This window comes from Sceloporus undulatus, chromosome 3 (genome assembly GCF_019175285.1).
Source record: "Sceloporus undulatus isolate JIND9_A2432 ecotype Alabama chromosome 3, SceUnd_v1.1, whole genome shotgun sequence".
In the NCBI taxonomy this organism is placed as follows: domain Eukaryota; kingdom Metazoa; phylum Chordata; class Lepidosauria; order Squamata; family Phrynosomatidae; genus Sceloporus; species Sceloporus undulatus.
In genome coordinates, this window is record NC_056524.1 from 199,836,710 (window position 1) to 199,853,051 (window position 16,342).

The 16,342-nt window shown below is 38.9% G+C and overlaps 1 protein-coding gene across 1 annotated transcript in view; it reads right to left on the reverse strand.

Annotated features, from left to right (window-relative positions):
* Positions 1 to 16,342, reverse strand: part of ATRNL1 (attractin like 1) — a 693,411-nt gene that overhangs the window by 2,884 nt on the left and 674,185 nt on the right. The window lies entirely within an intron of this gene.

Genomic DNA, 16,342 nt, shown 5'->3' on the forward strand with positions numbered 1-16,342 from the left:
TAAGGCTGCTATGGTGGTTGGCCTAAAAAAGAGCTCTGAAAAACAATTGCATCCGAATCACTCTGGTATCATCAGTCAACCTTCTGGACTCATGGAGTTCTGTGCCTCTGCTTAGCAGAGCACTGCAGGGTCACTTGACCAGTCCCTCCCATTAGCATTTGAACAGAAATGAAGAGTTGGGGCAGGTCCCTGTTGGGATCCAAGCTTCTGCTCCCCACAATGCCACCTGTTGGCAGGAGGACCCTGGTCAAGTGAATCTGCAGTACCCTGCTTGGCAGCAGCACAGACCACCATTGTTCTGGATGGCTGACCAGATTTTATGATGAGTTCTAGGGTCATTGGTGGTCGTGGCAACACTGCCATGATCACAAATGAGAATATGAAGCAGTTATGATTTCCTAAGTTTAACTTGACTAAAGGTTGACCAAGAGGATGCCAGCCTATACAACAACAACAACAACAACAAGAAGTATATTGATTAGTCAGCTGACCGTATCAAAAAATGCACAATACAAATTACAAAATGCAAAATCTGAGTATCAGAATACATACCAAAATAAAACTTGGTCACATCTAAAAACTCATATAAAATTAAGTCAAAAATTAAGAGTTAATTGGATGCCAGCCAATAGCTGTAGATTTTTCTCATGCATTTTATCACCCTAACCTGTTCAATATAGTGATATTAATATGTGGCTTCCCAGCATGTGTGTATGTAGACAAACAGACTTATCTGCAAACCTGTACAGCTTTTCGTACATGAAGATTATTCTCATATAGCAAAAGTTATTTTCATGTCAGAAAAATAGTCATATAGAAGACAAAAGCCAATATGTTCAAAGAATGTTTTATTGCCAGTCAAAAGTCTGCTGCAATTAGTTTCAAAAGTGATTTATTATTTTTCAGAGTTATATAGTGGAAGCTCCCCTTTATTTAATTATAATTGTAAATGAAATAATTTAATTAGTGCCCATGCTGACTGGGAGATTTGGGGAACTATAGTTTAAAGAAGTAATTTTTCTAACCTCTGGGGAAATTACAAATACAAAACCAATAGTCTGTTCAGGTGTCCAGTTTATAGAAAATATGTTTTCTCTAGGCTTCTTTGTAGACGATCATCTTTGTAGACACCTTTGTAGATGGTAATGGGGGGTGGACAAGGGGGATTCAATGCACCTTCGGGACCAGAATACTCCTGGAGCGGCCTGTGTAGAACCTTTGTTGATTCATTGCACACATGATTCATTCATTCATTTCTTTGTTTATTCATTTTACACATGCACATTCATAATTTTACATAAAAAGTTTGCTGAAACATGTTGAACTGCTCTTATTTCCTTTATGTGGGAACCTATCCTTAATTTTCCCTTGTACTGTCCGTCCTTGGCATATGCACCCTCGCCATATGTGGATTCCAGCTTATGTGGACGGCAAATGGTGAGGGACAAAATGGGAGTGCACCACCATTCAATTAAATGGGACTCCAGCATACACGAAATTTGCCTTAGGCGGGGGTGGACCAGAATGGAACCCCTTCATATGGCAAGGGCAGACTGTAATTTCTGCCTCTGGTACCAGATTTTCTGTTTAAGAAGTAATTCCCAGGAACACAACAACTAGATTAAATGAGGTAGACCTGTATAAATGCCACTTCTTCAAGACAACAGTTACAGAATCTGTAGAATCAGGTCAAATTATGAGCAGTGAATGTGCTTGATAGTAAATATGGATGTGGCACTTTTTCTTAGACATACTCAGACTATGAAATAGTTGCATCAGAAAGACTTTCCCCATATTTTCCTTTTCCTAAAACATGACTTGCAGAGTGCTCTTGTTCCTCTTACTCTGCATAGCACTAGTATTCAGAAGGAGCTACGAATTTTCAATCTTACACTGCATATTGGGACATGCTAGCATGCTGTTAGAGTTCCATTAAAATCAGGCCACTCCAGAAGATCATTTTTCAAAATGTCACACAAATCATCTGATGAAATTCACTTACTGTGTTCTCTGGGCCCAACGTACTTCCTTGTTATCAAAGCAATACAATTAACTGGGGGAACAATTCATTATTTCAGACTGGCGATCTAAAGGAATTTCATTTACTAAGTCAAAATGATGCAGAGATGCTGCCAGAAAAGTAGAATTTACATCAAAATGTGACCAAAGAGTTGATAAATTGCAAACAAAATGCTAGGACTAAAATATGTACTATATGCTTTACTTTTACTTAATGGGCTTTTGTTTCTAAACAATTAGCATTAATATTATTGGTTGGAAATGTAAACCCTACCATTTGTCATTCCCTAGTTTCATGGCTTGTTTAATTTAACATCCCTTCATGCATTCTCTCTTTAAAAAATATCTCCCACCTGAGCTGTTATTTCTTCTCCTTGTAGCAGGAGTAGGGTAGAATCAGTATGGTTCAACACCAAAGCACAGAAGCAGAATTAATGAGTCACCTGCACAAGTCAAAAGCTGCTTTGTGATCTCAAGGGTTAGAAATTCATTGTCCATCTGGGGATGAGATCTGTCTAACTGGGTTTAACTTTACAAACCTTTTTTAATCTGTATATGAACACAAAGCATAGTTTTTAAATAATACTTAGATGCAACAGGAAAAAGATCTGTCAACCCAGTAAGTTAGTTGCAATGCCATTAATTCTATTAATCATTGTTTTAATTCTCACCATCAACAACAATATCATCATACACTAAGAAGAAAGAAAAACCAATATTATCTTGGTTATATGTATAAGAACTACACTCTTTCCTAAAGGCAATTTAATGGTAATAGTTGGTCCTTAAACAGCAAATGTCTAACCATAAAATTACTGGTGTGCAGATTTTTTTAAAAAAAAAACAATTATGCAGAACAATTAATAAGTACAGAAATAAAATGTACCACATCAAAGCAGATTGCCTTGCAAAGCGTGTGCAATTTAAGTATAAGTGCAGCACTTGAACAATAGGCCCCTGAAAGTGGGTTCAGAGATAGCCTTCTTTTCCCCTCCCAAACTTTTGCAAAAGCAGGCAGTGCTATACATTTTAATTTTCCAGCAAAACAGCTTCATTAGGCGTGAAAGGTTAATTGCAGGCTTAAGTGCAATTCAGGGAACAGCACTGCGAGTCTGTGGTGAATAGAGCAGCCTGCTACAGAAGGCAGCATGCTATAAACTGTTTGCCCTGCTGAAATGTTTTACTACCTCATTTACTAACTGTCTTCTTTTACTGCTTGTATTTGTAGTTCTTTTAAACCTTTAATAGCTACAGTTTTATTTCACTGTAATCAGATTTAAATAGAAATACCCAGCCTGGGATGTTTAAATGACCCCCTCCCCCCCGCCTATTGTTGTATATAGCGACATACTAACTGACGTAAGGCCATATTATCTTCCAGGGTAAGAAACCATCATTTTAAACTTCACTCTTATTTGCTGCCTGGGAAATGTAAGCTTCCCTCTCTTCTCTTTTGTTCGTTTTAATTAAAAATTTATCACATTCGCACTTTCTCCTTTGTTAAACAGAGGGGTGTTAAAGATGACCTGCTAGGTTTGGTTAGGAAGATAATTGGAATACATTTTCTCTCCTTTAAAGATACGTTATTGTAAAATACCATTCTGGATAGATAACATTATTAGATTAAATTTCAGGTCCATTCTCATAGTTATGCAGAAAGTGAACATTCATAATACGTAACATACTGTAATAAAGATATATTAGTGTAGATTTTTTTAAAAGTGCTTAACAAAAATTAAAGAAATTCACCATAATGTAATTTTAAAAATTATAAATAAACAAATAACTTCCCATGTGGAAGTGGAAAAGAGAAAAGATGGTCCTTCACTGCCCTCTGAAACCTAAGCATCAGCCATCAGCATTAGTGCAATTTTCTTTGTTGGTTTTCCTAAAACCAGCTGTCACAGTCCAGTAACAGTGGAGTAAATGCAGGGCATTAGAGCAGTGAACTCATTATTCAGTATATTACTATCAGAGATCATGGTGCCTATGAATGTTAATGCTAATGATTCCAAACAGTTTTAAAATGTACTGAGAAAATGATGGGAATTAGAATGGCTAATCTGTGGTTAACACAGATCACCATAGAGCTCAATGAGTACATCTCCATCCTTATCTCATCAGCTCTATTAAGAATTACACACTGGTCATCTTTTTTATGAGGTCCTGTCATTTATTATCATCATTTCTGTGTACCAGAGCACTCTGTGGACGCATGTGAAAATATTCTGGTTCATCAACTCTGAGCCATTTATAACAGGGTGAGCGCTACATTAATGTGATGCCATTGGTGCCTACTCTTGCTAACTTTTATTTACAGACATTAATGTAGCTTACAGTCATTACTCAGAGAGAGGACATTTACAGAATCTATCATAAACTGTTATATTCAAAACAGGCACTATTTTGAATATAACTTTCTCCTCTGAAATGTTTGTATCCATTGACATAGCACCGAAAGTACCTCGTATAAAGCATTGCTGTTCTTAATTTTTATTCATTTCATCTGAGTTTATCTTAATAAAAAAGAACTGAGTTTATCTTATTAAAATGAACTGAGGTGGTTCTGTGTCTCCTTATTTTGCATCTTCTTTTGGCTTTTCCTCTCTCCATGGCTTCAACTGTAACTATGGATGACTCTTTCCTTAATTTCATCTATCTCCTTTGAATGCCTTCTCTTGCATTTCTCTTCCAGCTCTGCCTTATTCTCTGTGTTCCCATTGTCCACCTCCTTCTACTTTGTGTCATCTTACTTAGGTTTCTGCTTTCTCTATCCCTCCTTTCCATAAAACCTCTCTCCATTTTTACTGTTGTTGTTTTAGTTACCACATGGAAAACAATTACTATAAGGAATGAAATAAAAATTTACACACTGTAAGCAGGTCAGTGTTGTTTCCTTTTATGGGACAAAAATCCTGTTCCCTAGAACTCCTTTATCCTGGGCAAAAACACTGTAACTCAACTACGTGGAAGTGGCTATAACCACATCTACCATTACCAAGTGTTTAACCCAACAAAAATTTTCTGTCCTAGAGGTAATTAGAATGATAACCTACGTGTCTTGAAATAACCTTTTGGAAATAAATTTGGAAAGCTAAATTGATCTGTGCTTAGAAGCTTCCTAACAGCAACAGCTCTTAAAAATCCAATTACACAGACTTCTTATTTAGCACTGATACTTCACATGCATGGTAGATTTTTTTTTTCCACTCAAATAATCTGTTTTCCTTTTAAACTGTGTATTTACTCATTAACAGAGTATCAATTAATCATAGGAAAATGTACCTCTACATTCAAAATGCTGTTTGTCATTCTGATTTGTTTTCCAGAAACTTCTTACTCATTGAATTGGGACATCATAAACATATACTGCAATAGGGAACATCATACACAAATTTTGTGTCATCTTCAAGGAAGAGGAACAAGTCCCACTATGGAACATATGTACCTTACTGAAAAGAATGAAGCCTCTGTAAGATTAATATTTTGTAGACAGATTAGTCATAACACATCATTAGAAAGCAGGTCATAACTAGGAAGTTATAGTTCCACATGCAGTAATCTTAAATCCCATGACTGTCAATTTTTCCCCAAAATGATCAGCGTGAGAACACACACACACACACACACACACACACACACACACACACACACATGAATGTTTTAATTCACAATCGAAGCACAGCTAAGGACTTCTGGTTTCATAATTTTGAATGGTTTAGGAAAAATACATTAACTGAAAATGAGGGAGGGCTACTATTTTACTAACTAAGAAAAAAGAAGAAGCATAATTTATTTAAATAAAGGTAAATACAAACAGGAGACTTTGTTGTCACATCATTTAGATTTGTACATCCTTTATGACTATGCTTTGGAACAGATGCTTTTTTATAAACTCAGAAAACTAGAACGCTTATCAACTATTTACAGTTCGTAGTATAATCTCCTTTAATCCTTGTTTTAGCCTGGAAATCTCCTTCTGTTGTTATCCCACATGCCAGTCAGAATGAGCTGTTGACAGAGAAATGTCACACACATCAAACAAATGACAGTCCTTGAAACTAGGTCTTCATTTTAGTGAAACCTTTCACACTTACATTTTCAATTTTACCTGTTCCATTGGGAATCAAAACCTTGCTAAAATATATATCCTGCCTGTTGTATGGAGCATTGATTTGTGAAAATATATCCTGTTGGGGACAATTTAGCTTCAGCTCCTCATATCAAATGTGATATGTGTGTGTGTGTGTGTGTGTGTGTGTATTGCTGTGAGTGTGTATGAAGGTATAAAATTGTACCTATAAGCTACTATAAGCTAAGTACATTGGGAGGCACTGGGCAGGGAAAACACTCTCTACTTCCAGGTGCTATACAAATTAACACTATTAATAAAATAGGAGAATAATAGGATCATCCACATTGCTTTAAATGCCTGAGAACTTGGTAATACTTTTGGTATTTGCTGCTTATTTTTTGTTTTGTCCCTGCCTCCCCCCCAATATGGAATTAAATACTGTATACTCTTTTCCACCACCAATCTTTGATGTCCCACACAAAATCCTGCAGTTTCCAGAGAGTCACGGTGTCTCATTCTTACTTCAAATAGATGCCATATAATAGGGAAAACCTGCTCAATCTGAATCATGATCAAAGCATCACTATCTTTGCTGTTGATATCCTGGCTGGGCATGACAGCCTCCTGATAACAGCTTAGAAAAGGAAAGAGAAACAGATTAGAGATATGAAACGTTTCATTTGTTTTTGCCTCAGATTCTTCTTGGTTCCTTGTTACAATTTATTCCTGTCAAAATTCTTCACTCTTTGTTCAAGACTTCTCCACGCCCCTCACTTTGCCCCCTCTCCATGGCAGATTCCAGCTATCTATTAGGCTTGCCCTACCATTAGGTACTATGAGCCCATTACAAATTGTCTTGCATCTTCTAAGGTTCTCTGTTGGCTGTGGTGGAAGATGCCTGACCATCATCAGTATTGAAGAATGATTAATGTGCCAATTTAATTTGCTATTGTGTATTAAATGGGGGGCACTTTGTGCTTCACTGCAGTCATCAACATGTCTTGGGACAGCCTTGCTAGTCTTCAGCAGTGGCCCACAGAAGAGTGATGCTGCTATTCCAAGTCTCTGTCACCTCATATGTTACCTTTGTTAAGGCCACTTCCTGAAAGTCTAAATCAAGAGTTGTGCCTAGGACTCAGGAGTAAATACACAGAGTGCAGAGAAAACTATAGCTGTTATAGACTTATAAAACTTTTGCTACCAAGCAATCCACTGATATATAACAATAAGGAAGTAATGATCATTGTATCGTGAGGTGTGAGTGTGTCACCACTGTACATCAACTTGAGGACCTTGGTGGGCTGAGAAGTGAGACATAAATTCAAAATAAATAAATAAATACAATAAAATGAGGGGAAAAAGCATGCAAAACCCAAGCAGGAATGCATATCTGCGGACCATATGTAAAGTCACATTACAAATTCACGTGTTGCATACTACTGAGAAATGTAACCATTTTACAAACATTATTTAAAAACAAAAAAGCTTTTTACTTTTACAGATAGTAGGCACTGAGGTTGAATGAGCCCAGTTTGGAGGAAAAGGAATGAATCCATAATAGAGAACTCAAACAATAACCCAAGCATGTGAGTAAAACCATAGGTTTCAAATAAAATGAATCCATGGAGAGAATTCAGAATATGCACAAACCAGATTGGAAATGGTCAGGTGCCATCTTGGTCACCCTCAAAGTGCTTAGGGCTATTTCTAGTAAAACTGGGTCGCATTTTCTGACACCCGACTTCTGCTTAGGGTAAAGAACAGAAACAAAAACACTTTTTGGGGAAAGAATAGGAAGGCCATGCTCAATTCTTTCATGGGGTGTGATTTCACACAGGACATTTATGGGAAAAGATGCTCATCATTGGCAAACAAGACAATGAGCTTAAAGTAGGGTCTAGAAAGTACATCCCTATCGGGCATTTTTGAAGATCGTACAGATCTCTTAAATTAATTTTCATTCATTTTTTAAACAATGGCCCCATGCTAACTACAAGAGTTTATCCAATCCCTGCTCCATTCTTTCCCTAAAACCAAATCTTAGTCTTAGCAGGAAAATACAGTTTGGAGATCCACAGAACTCATTGCCTGATCTACTTACTTGCCAAATACACGAATGTGCCAAGTAAAATGAGGTAGAAGTTAAAACAACTTTTACCTCCCTCACCTAGCCATGCAGGGGCAGATACCCTCAAATCCAGAGCTTGGAGGCAACTTATTATGAATGATAAATTGTATGGAATTAATCCCACCTCCAATAAATATCCTAAAGACACCACATCCCATCTTATCTTGGAAGCAAAGCCCTGGTTTGGACTTGGGTGGGAGAACACCAGTGAAAATCACCTCTCAGTATTCCTCATCTAAGAAAAGCCTATGAAATTAATGAGGTTGCCTTATGTTGACAAGTACAAGTACACAAGTACACAAACACAATACAACTACATTAGATCAAAAGTGTAATTCAGCAAGGGATAACTTCATTCCTTTTTCAGGGTAACTCTAACCTTTATTATTTTTAATTAGTTTACTGGCCTCACTAAAGGGTGGAAGAGGAATAAATATCACTAAAGGGTGGAAGAGGAATAAACATGGGAAGGCAAAACAGGATAGATGGTAGGAGATGTGTTTGGTACCACAGAGCAGTGACTTGCAGCATTTTGTAAAGAGTAACTAGAAATAACTAGTTTTGCTAATTGGGAAAACTGAAAATAGGTACTTTAAATTGTAACTGTAATAGTAACTAAGTACTTTGGGGTGTCAGAATGATAACTATAACTAATTGAGTTTTAAAAGTAACACTCCAGATCCTGTTAAAAACATTCATGTTGACATATTTCCAGGTTGTTGGAAACTTTAACCTCAACTCACTTTTAGAGACAGGCACACTTGAGGAAATAGGATGTAATGGTGTAGAAAGATCCCTGAGGGGTAAGATGCAGAATGCAAGGTGTTAGTGTGTGGCTGAAGGAAATGAAAGTGAACTGAGAACTTTCAGGGTTACGGTTATGAATCATTTTTATTTACCTTGCTTGTTTTCTGCCTTACAAGGAAAAATTCCTTGGTGGTTTGAATGATGATTCCTTGGCATCTCTAAGGCCTGTGTTACCTGAAACCTCTGTTCAGGGCTAAATGCAATCTAATTAGCACAGCCAGTTCCAGCTTTTACACAAAAGAACAGCAGACTGAGCCTAGTTAACAGCCACTAGCCTAGACACGTCACAGAATCTATAGTCATTTTCTATTTGTCCCCAGAAATTATATCGGAAGAAAAAGATATTGGAAGAAAAAGATGCTTTTCTAAACACTGCTTTCAATACTGTAACAACGAGTTGACCCACCACTGTCATTTTACATGCTCTCAATGTTTTCATTTCTCTTGGGCAGAGATGGTTTCTCTGAACTCCACTCTCGTTGTATCTTCAAATGGACCGGGTTCAGTCACATACTTTTGAAAGAGGCTGCACTATGGAACTGCTGTAGTTTATATTCCACAGCTATCTTCTGCCAGACTGTCCACAGTCATTAGATATTTCCTTTAACTTTCTTTCTCACATGGAACCAATTAAGCCAAATATTCTCTAGTTATTTGGTATCCAAATCAATAATGCAATTAAATATTCAGAGCATTCCTGATGCTGTTTCTAGCAATCATTCTGACAAATAAATGATCTCTGGATTTTAATTCAGGATTTAGTCAACCAGTTCTCTGAATTTTGAAAGCAGATTACTCTGTGACACCTCAAGTTTTCCAAACATTTGTGATGCTCGGCTACTCAGGATTATCTGCAGTACACCCATTAATCTCTGATACTATGGAGAAAGAAAAAGGGTTGAGGGGAGAGAGGGAGAAGCAATGGAATAATACTCTTTTGAAATGTGGCCAGTCCATTAGCCAAACTGGCTCAGTCTCACTGGGCACACTGATTTTATTAAGTCCAACTCAATTGACTAACTTGAGTCACAAGAATCTTTTCTTTTTAACAAAATGATGTAGAAGGGGAAATATTACAAAAATGTATACTTGTGGCCCCCATATTGACAATGTACAAAGGACGGGTAAACGAGACACATTACTTTTGAACAGTGAGTTTTCTCCATTACCTGCTGTATCATATTATATATTCAATGTAATATAATTCCAAGTGACCAAATACCTCTGATCTATATCCTGATTTACCAACCACAATTTTATCATCCAATACAGATTTTTTAAAGTTTTAATTTTTTTTTAAATCGTCTTCATTCCAGTTGTATAATAGTACAACATTTTGTTGCTCTGCAAACTGCAAAGTTGAGCTGATATGATAATTTTGATCAGGAGAACTTCCCCCTTTACTTCACCATAGTGCCTTGCTTTGATATATGTGGTGAAAGCTATTTCCCCCATTTTCGTAATGACAACTTAAACTTGAGTTGACCAGACCAGCCATTATAATGGTAGAAGAGACAGAAAGAAACAAGGAGAAAGAGAATGACCGTGATACATGTTAGCACACAACTTTGACTGGCATGCTGATCCTGAGACAAGAAGAGGGTGGACAACTTTTACTATGGAAATATTCTGGGTATGCATTCACTTGATGTGAAGCATTTCCTACCGAAAAATAATTATGAAAAGCACTGATTTGTTCAGTAGTTCCCTATTACTACGGTCCAAAGGACTGGACTAATTTATTCGTTTTGTTAAGGAGACTGAGACACAGGTGTTTCTTTCACTCTAGCTGATTGCCAGAGACCGGAGCAGGCGACAGTAAGAGAAACAAAACAAAGTGTTGAAGGAATTCTGATTAGTCTTTCAATATTATCTGTATGATTTTTGTTATGTCTCATTGTGTATTTGTCATGAGCCTGGAAGTCTAATCCTGAAAGGCAGGATATACTTAGGAGCGGAACTACACATCGGTGGTAATGCGGATACATACATACATTCGACTCATACATTTGCCTCAACATACATTGGTCTGAGCATTTCTTCTTCCACTGCTCATCCATCCTTGTATCCTCTGAGAAAAATCTACTGTTGTGCACAATGCACCAAGGGGAAGGAGGAGATCATGGGGACCGCTTATGAAGAGCAAAAGCTACTTACATTTAGAAATGAAATTTGATGTGGTGGCTTTCTATGACCGTTTTAAAAAGGACTACAGCTTTTTTTCTCCAGGCAACATCTGGGTACCAGGCCATGTGTGAGCAATCCAGCAGCGATGGGGAGCTGGGCTCTTGTCCCTCTATACCCCGAGAACCTCATTCCCCGTTGACATTCCATTACACTCCTTCCTATACTGTTTGGGCTTATTTTGGCCCCCAATAGCCAGGCCTTCCACACATCTGGGCATTTCCTGACCATTTGTGAGCCTCTGACCCTTTATGGTTCTCCAGGGCCACACTTGGGCCAACTGAACACAAACATTTTTCTAACATAGATTAAGATGTGTGGATCCTATTCTGAAGAAGCAACACTACATTTTCCATTACAGACCATGAAATATTTTGTTCTTTATCCTTTTAAACCAGTTTTTGCACTGTGTGTACGTCATTATTGGGTTTCTTATTTATTGTTTTTATTGTTGCTTTCACGTTTTACTGTTTTTAAGAAACTGTATGCACTCTGAACATTAGCTGTGTCAAGCTATTTAAATGTTTTAAAGTTATAAGTTATACTGTTCATCCTTGAATTGATATTTTTCTCTAGAACCGCTTCAGAAATTCAAGCTCCCCCCAATATATCATAGGCCCCCACAGTCTATGGCATTCTTTCAAAGTAGCATTACATGTGATTTGCCTACGCTCTCTCTTTACAAATGGTTCTAGGGGAAGTTGGTGTACGAATCCTCTGTTGGATTACTTGGAGAAGGTGACCCTTATAATCATGGCTGGAAGACCAGACGTTAGATTGTACTGCAATACTAATTGAAATCTCCACACTGCAACAAGGAAGGATACATTTAATAGGTGTGCACTAAATCAGGTTAGTATTGACTTCATTTCAGGGAACTAAATGAAACTAACATAAATCAGGATCTATTCCTGGGAAATATTAATTAACCACTGTTAGATTCCATTCAACTGTACAGAACCCCTAAATTGGCAACCCCTTTTTTGGCCTTTCTTGATCATTGGATTTTTGTGCTTTTCTCAAGCGTTGTGTACAAAAAGCGGGCTTGATTTGAACCAATTATATTGCTCTATTCCCGACACTCCCAAATTGAGATCCTTTTCCCACCGAACATGTGCTCTTCCCTCATGAGTTGACTATGTCAACATTGACAAAACAACAGAGGGCAACATATACACAGGCCTGTGACTTTTAGTCATTTGCCCCCAGATTATGCCTTCCCAACACGCTCCACAGCGGATGTTGCCCTGGCTCATCATCAGGCATAAGAATTAGAAATAATAGGAGTGTGTACAATTCAGTCTGTAAGATGCAGTTCCCCCTTTGCTGCTTGCTTTTCTTTGGGGCTTATTTCAAGAGATATGATTTCACAACATCTACCCAACCATACTCTCGTGCTTTGGGAGGCTAAACATTCTTGTTAGCATTTCCCCTGTGCCTCTTTCAATGAGTATTTCAATTTTAATGTTTCTTTCTTCCGACTTTTTCATTTGCAGTAGTGCAGTCTTTCAATCCCTTATAGCCCAAGTACACAAAAGCGGGCCGCTGTGTTGGTGATAATAATAAACCTGAAGGTTAACATCACCCTCCCTTACTCACGAAACTCACTGATCTAATGATTTATTGTCTCTCGTCTACTAAAGATGAGGACCTTGGCTGCTACATACTGTTAAAACTTATAATTTACATGATATACCTAGAAATGTCCAGTTCTTACATTACTGTGGCAGAACATTGTTAAGAACCCTCTGATGTAACCAAACAAATTGTTATATTAATTAGGTAGATTTTAGAGGCAAATACAGTAAGCCCTTTCCTTTATAGCATGGATCGGTGTTCCGGACTCCCCCCGCAGAAAGCGAATTCCTGGCCTATGTTCAGCCCCATTTAAATGATGCACGCACCAGGGGTGTAACGCCCCATGGTTCCTTATGGAGGCACCCATCCTCTCCCCATGCGGGTCTTTCAGCATAGGCTGAAAGCTGGCGTAAAGTGAGCCCACGGGATGACGCGAGGCACACTGTACTAATTATTCCCATAAATTTACCTGAAAGCCCTGTGGAGATATTTGCCTCAATGAAATACAAAACAAATGGTTGTGTGTGTTTGTTGGGGTGTTTGCAGAGACGAATTTTACGTTGTTAAGGTAGCATCAGCATAAAAGACCTTCACAGTTTTGTCCACAATCAACCATTGAAGTGTTACCGCACCCGGTATAAAAATGTTCCCCGAATTTCTTTACAACGGCACGATCATGGCCGCGCACAGGAGTGTGATGGGAACCCTATGGTGGCCAGAACACTATGGAACCGCACAGAACACCACCTCACCGGCCGCCACGCGGAGCGTTCCCATCGCGTTCCCCATGGGATTTCCAGAAGGGCACCATTTGATGCCATTTCCTGGGAACTGTTTCGAACAGTTCCCAGAAATGGGCACCCGCGGAACCCAATGGGAACGATATGGGACAATCGATGGCGGCGGCGGGTTCCTGTGTGGTAAAACAAAACTAGTGTTATGAGCCCCAGTGGGTTTCCCATCACGCTCCGTTTGTGGCCCCCGCTAGTGCCCTTTTTTGTTTGTTGGTTTTTGTTTTGTGCGCACGGGGAACGTTTTATCCCCAGGGCGGAAACTCATCGTCTAGCTTGGTAAGGTAGGCAGAATTTTTAGCACACATTAATTCGTAGGGTTATGTATTGCAATGGCTTACTCTCTAGTTCTGTTTTCCGCCTTCTCCTTTCTCCTCCCTCATCACTAATGTTAAATGCCTTGACCTACACACGAGTTTATGGGGGTGGGCAACGGGGGCACAACCAGCTTCCTCAAACAGAGTTTCTGCTTTGTAAAATCCATGGTGTCACTGAAGTTGATGTCCCAGCCCGGTGTGGTAGTGTGGTGACCTGCTTTCCCTCCCTCCTCCCATGGCCACTCAGTCTCCTAGCCAATTGAGAGGGAGTGGGGGTGGGGGTGAATGGTGCGGTGCCTCCAGAGTACAGCAATCAAAGTCTGAGCAGCCCAAATCGGTCTCTGAAGGAACCATCCCTGAAAGGCCCTTCAGAGTGCAGCATGAAGGCAAAATTCACTCGAGGGAGGTGAGGGAGCAGACACTGCAGCCTCCGGAGAGCTCATTTAGGGTCCAGGGGTTCGGCTTTGGCAAGTGGGAAAGGGTAGCTGACAACTCCTTGCTTGCTTGCCCAGCATAGGCTGCGCCAGTCCTTCCAGGTTAGCACCCACCAAGTGACACCCCTCTTTGTGTGCAGTCTGCACCCCTTAGTGACACTAACCTTATGAAATCCTCGATTGACAGAACATGATGGTGGGAATGCTCCGTTTTTTCATGCAAAAAAGCCACACCTGTAAACCCATAGAAATGATAATTGTTATTGTTGCTCATATTTTCATGTAGCGGGGGGGAGGAAGGATGGCTTCAGATGTGTTTGGCAGATGCCGTCAAAGATGTAAAATTTCCTCCTGTAGCCCATGTTACTTCAAACATTCCCCACTGTTACTTGGAATAATCAGACAATTAAAGCCCAGGATGTCAGCATTTGTGGCATCCCCCATTTGAAGCTTCACATTTGTGTCTCCCACAGCTGCCAAGCTACTGTGTGCCACTCAGAGGCAAGGGAAGGAAAGGGGGAGGGGGAGGTGAAAAAGTATCAAAGAAATTCTCATCATTTGAGGTGAAGAAAACAAAGCCATCCTTTATCAGCAGAATGCTTGGTTTCCCCCTTCTTGCAGAGATAGGCTGCTGCTTGGTTGCAAGCCCTGGTGGCCGCAGTGGTTAAATGCCTGTACTGCAGCCATCACTCAAATCACAAGGTTGCAAGTTCAGAGACAGCAAAAGGGCCCAACTCGACTCAGAGGCTTGCATCCTTCCGAGGTCGCTAAAATGAATACCCAGACGGTTGGGGGCAAATGAGTTTACTTGTTAATTGCTTACTGTGCTGTTCACCGCTAGTGATCTTTGGAATAGGCTATATAATAAAAAAATTATTATAGATTATTATTATTATATGTATCATTCCTGTCCTCCCCACTTCCTGTGATAAATACCTACAGCAGCCTTGGGTAATGTGTAAGGGGCTAGTGGGTAGTTCCTGTCCAAAAGTACCCTAGATTATGTGTGCCAATGTCATCCTTTATGTTTGTTAAACCACACCAAAAGGTATCAGTCATGTGACAGTAGAATGGCCTTTACTGGCAATGTGGTACATGTTGTAATTAGTACATTGTTAGCACATTAGAAAAAAAGCTTTATGCTGTCGTCCCATATGCTAATTTTAGCAGCTCTGTAGTTTCTAGCTTTCTCCAACTAGAGAAAGAACTATCTTATCTAAAAGGTGATACACATGTGAGGCATCTTTTGATGTTACAATTCAGAGGCCATCTTTGTATAAAGCAACCCAACCTGTGCAGAGATTCTGATTCCATGGATTCAATCATCCATGGCTTAAAAATATTTTTTAAAAAGAAATTCCCCAAAAGCAAATATTAATTTTGCCATTTTGTATAAGGGATATCTTTTTACTTTGCCACTGTGTACAATGGGACTTGAGGAGCCACACATTTTGGTATCCATAGCAGGTCCTGGAACCAAATTCCAGTCGATACCAAGGGCCTACTGTGGTTTGATTTCTGATTTCCATTTTAATAATAATAATAATAATAATAATAATAATAACAACAACAACAACAACAACAATAATTTGCATCCCACCTCTCCCTGTATTGGATCGTATTTGTATCAAGATACCTAACATAGGTACTGATAACTAAATGCCTTAAAACACATCTCTTATAAAGTCTGAATCGCACATGTAGGTAAAATATGGCACGTGTGTCTTATTATCTTGACAGAGACAATAAGGCAAGAATAAGACACTCACTGATCAGTAGTTTAAAAGGGTGTCCTCTAAATTTTATATATGTTTACCCTTCACATTGAAATGAGGCATATGAATTATGTACACAGGTATTGAAATACAAAATTTCAATTGAATACGAGCCCTAAAGCAATTCAGAAACTAAGTCTAGAAACCCACCACCACCCAATGAAATATAGCATAATGAATAAGCTTTTATTCTAAATATGAAAGTATCTTGGAACTTGACATGAAAAGCTGCAA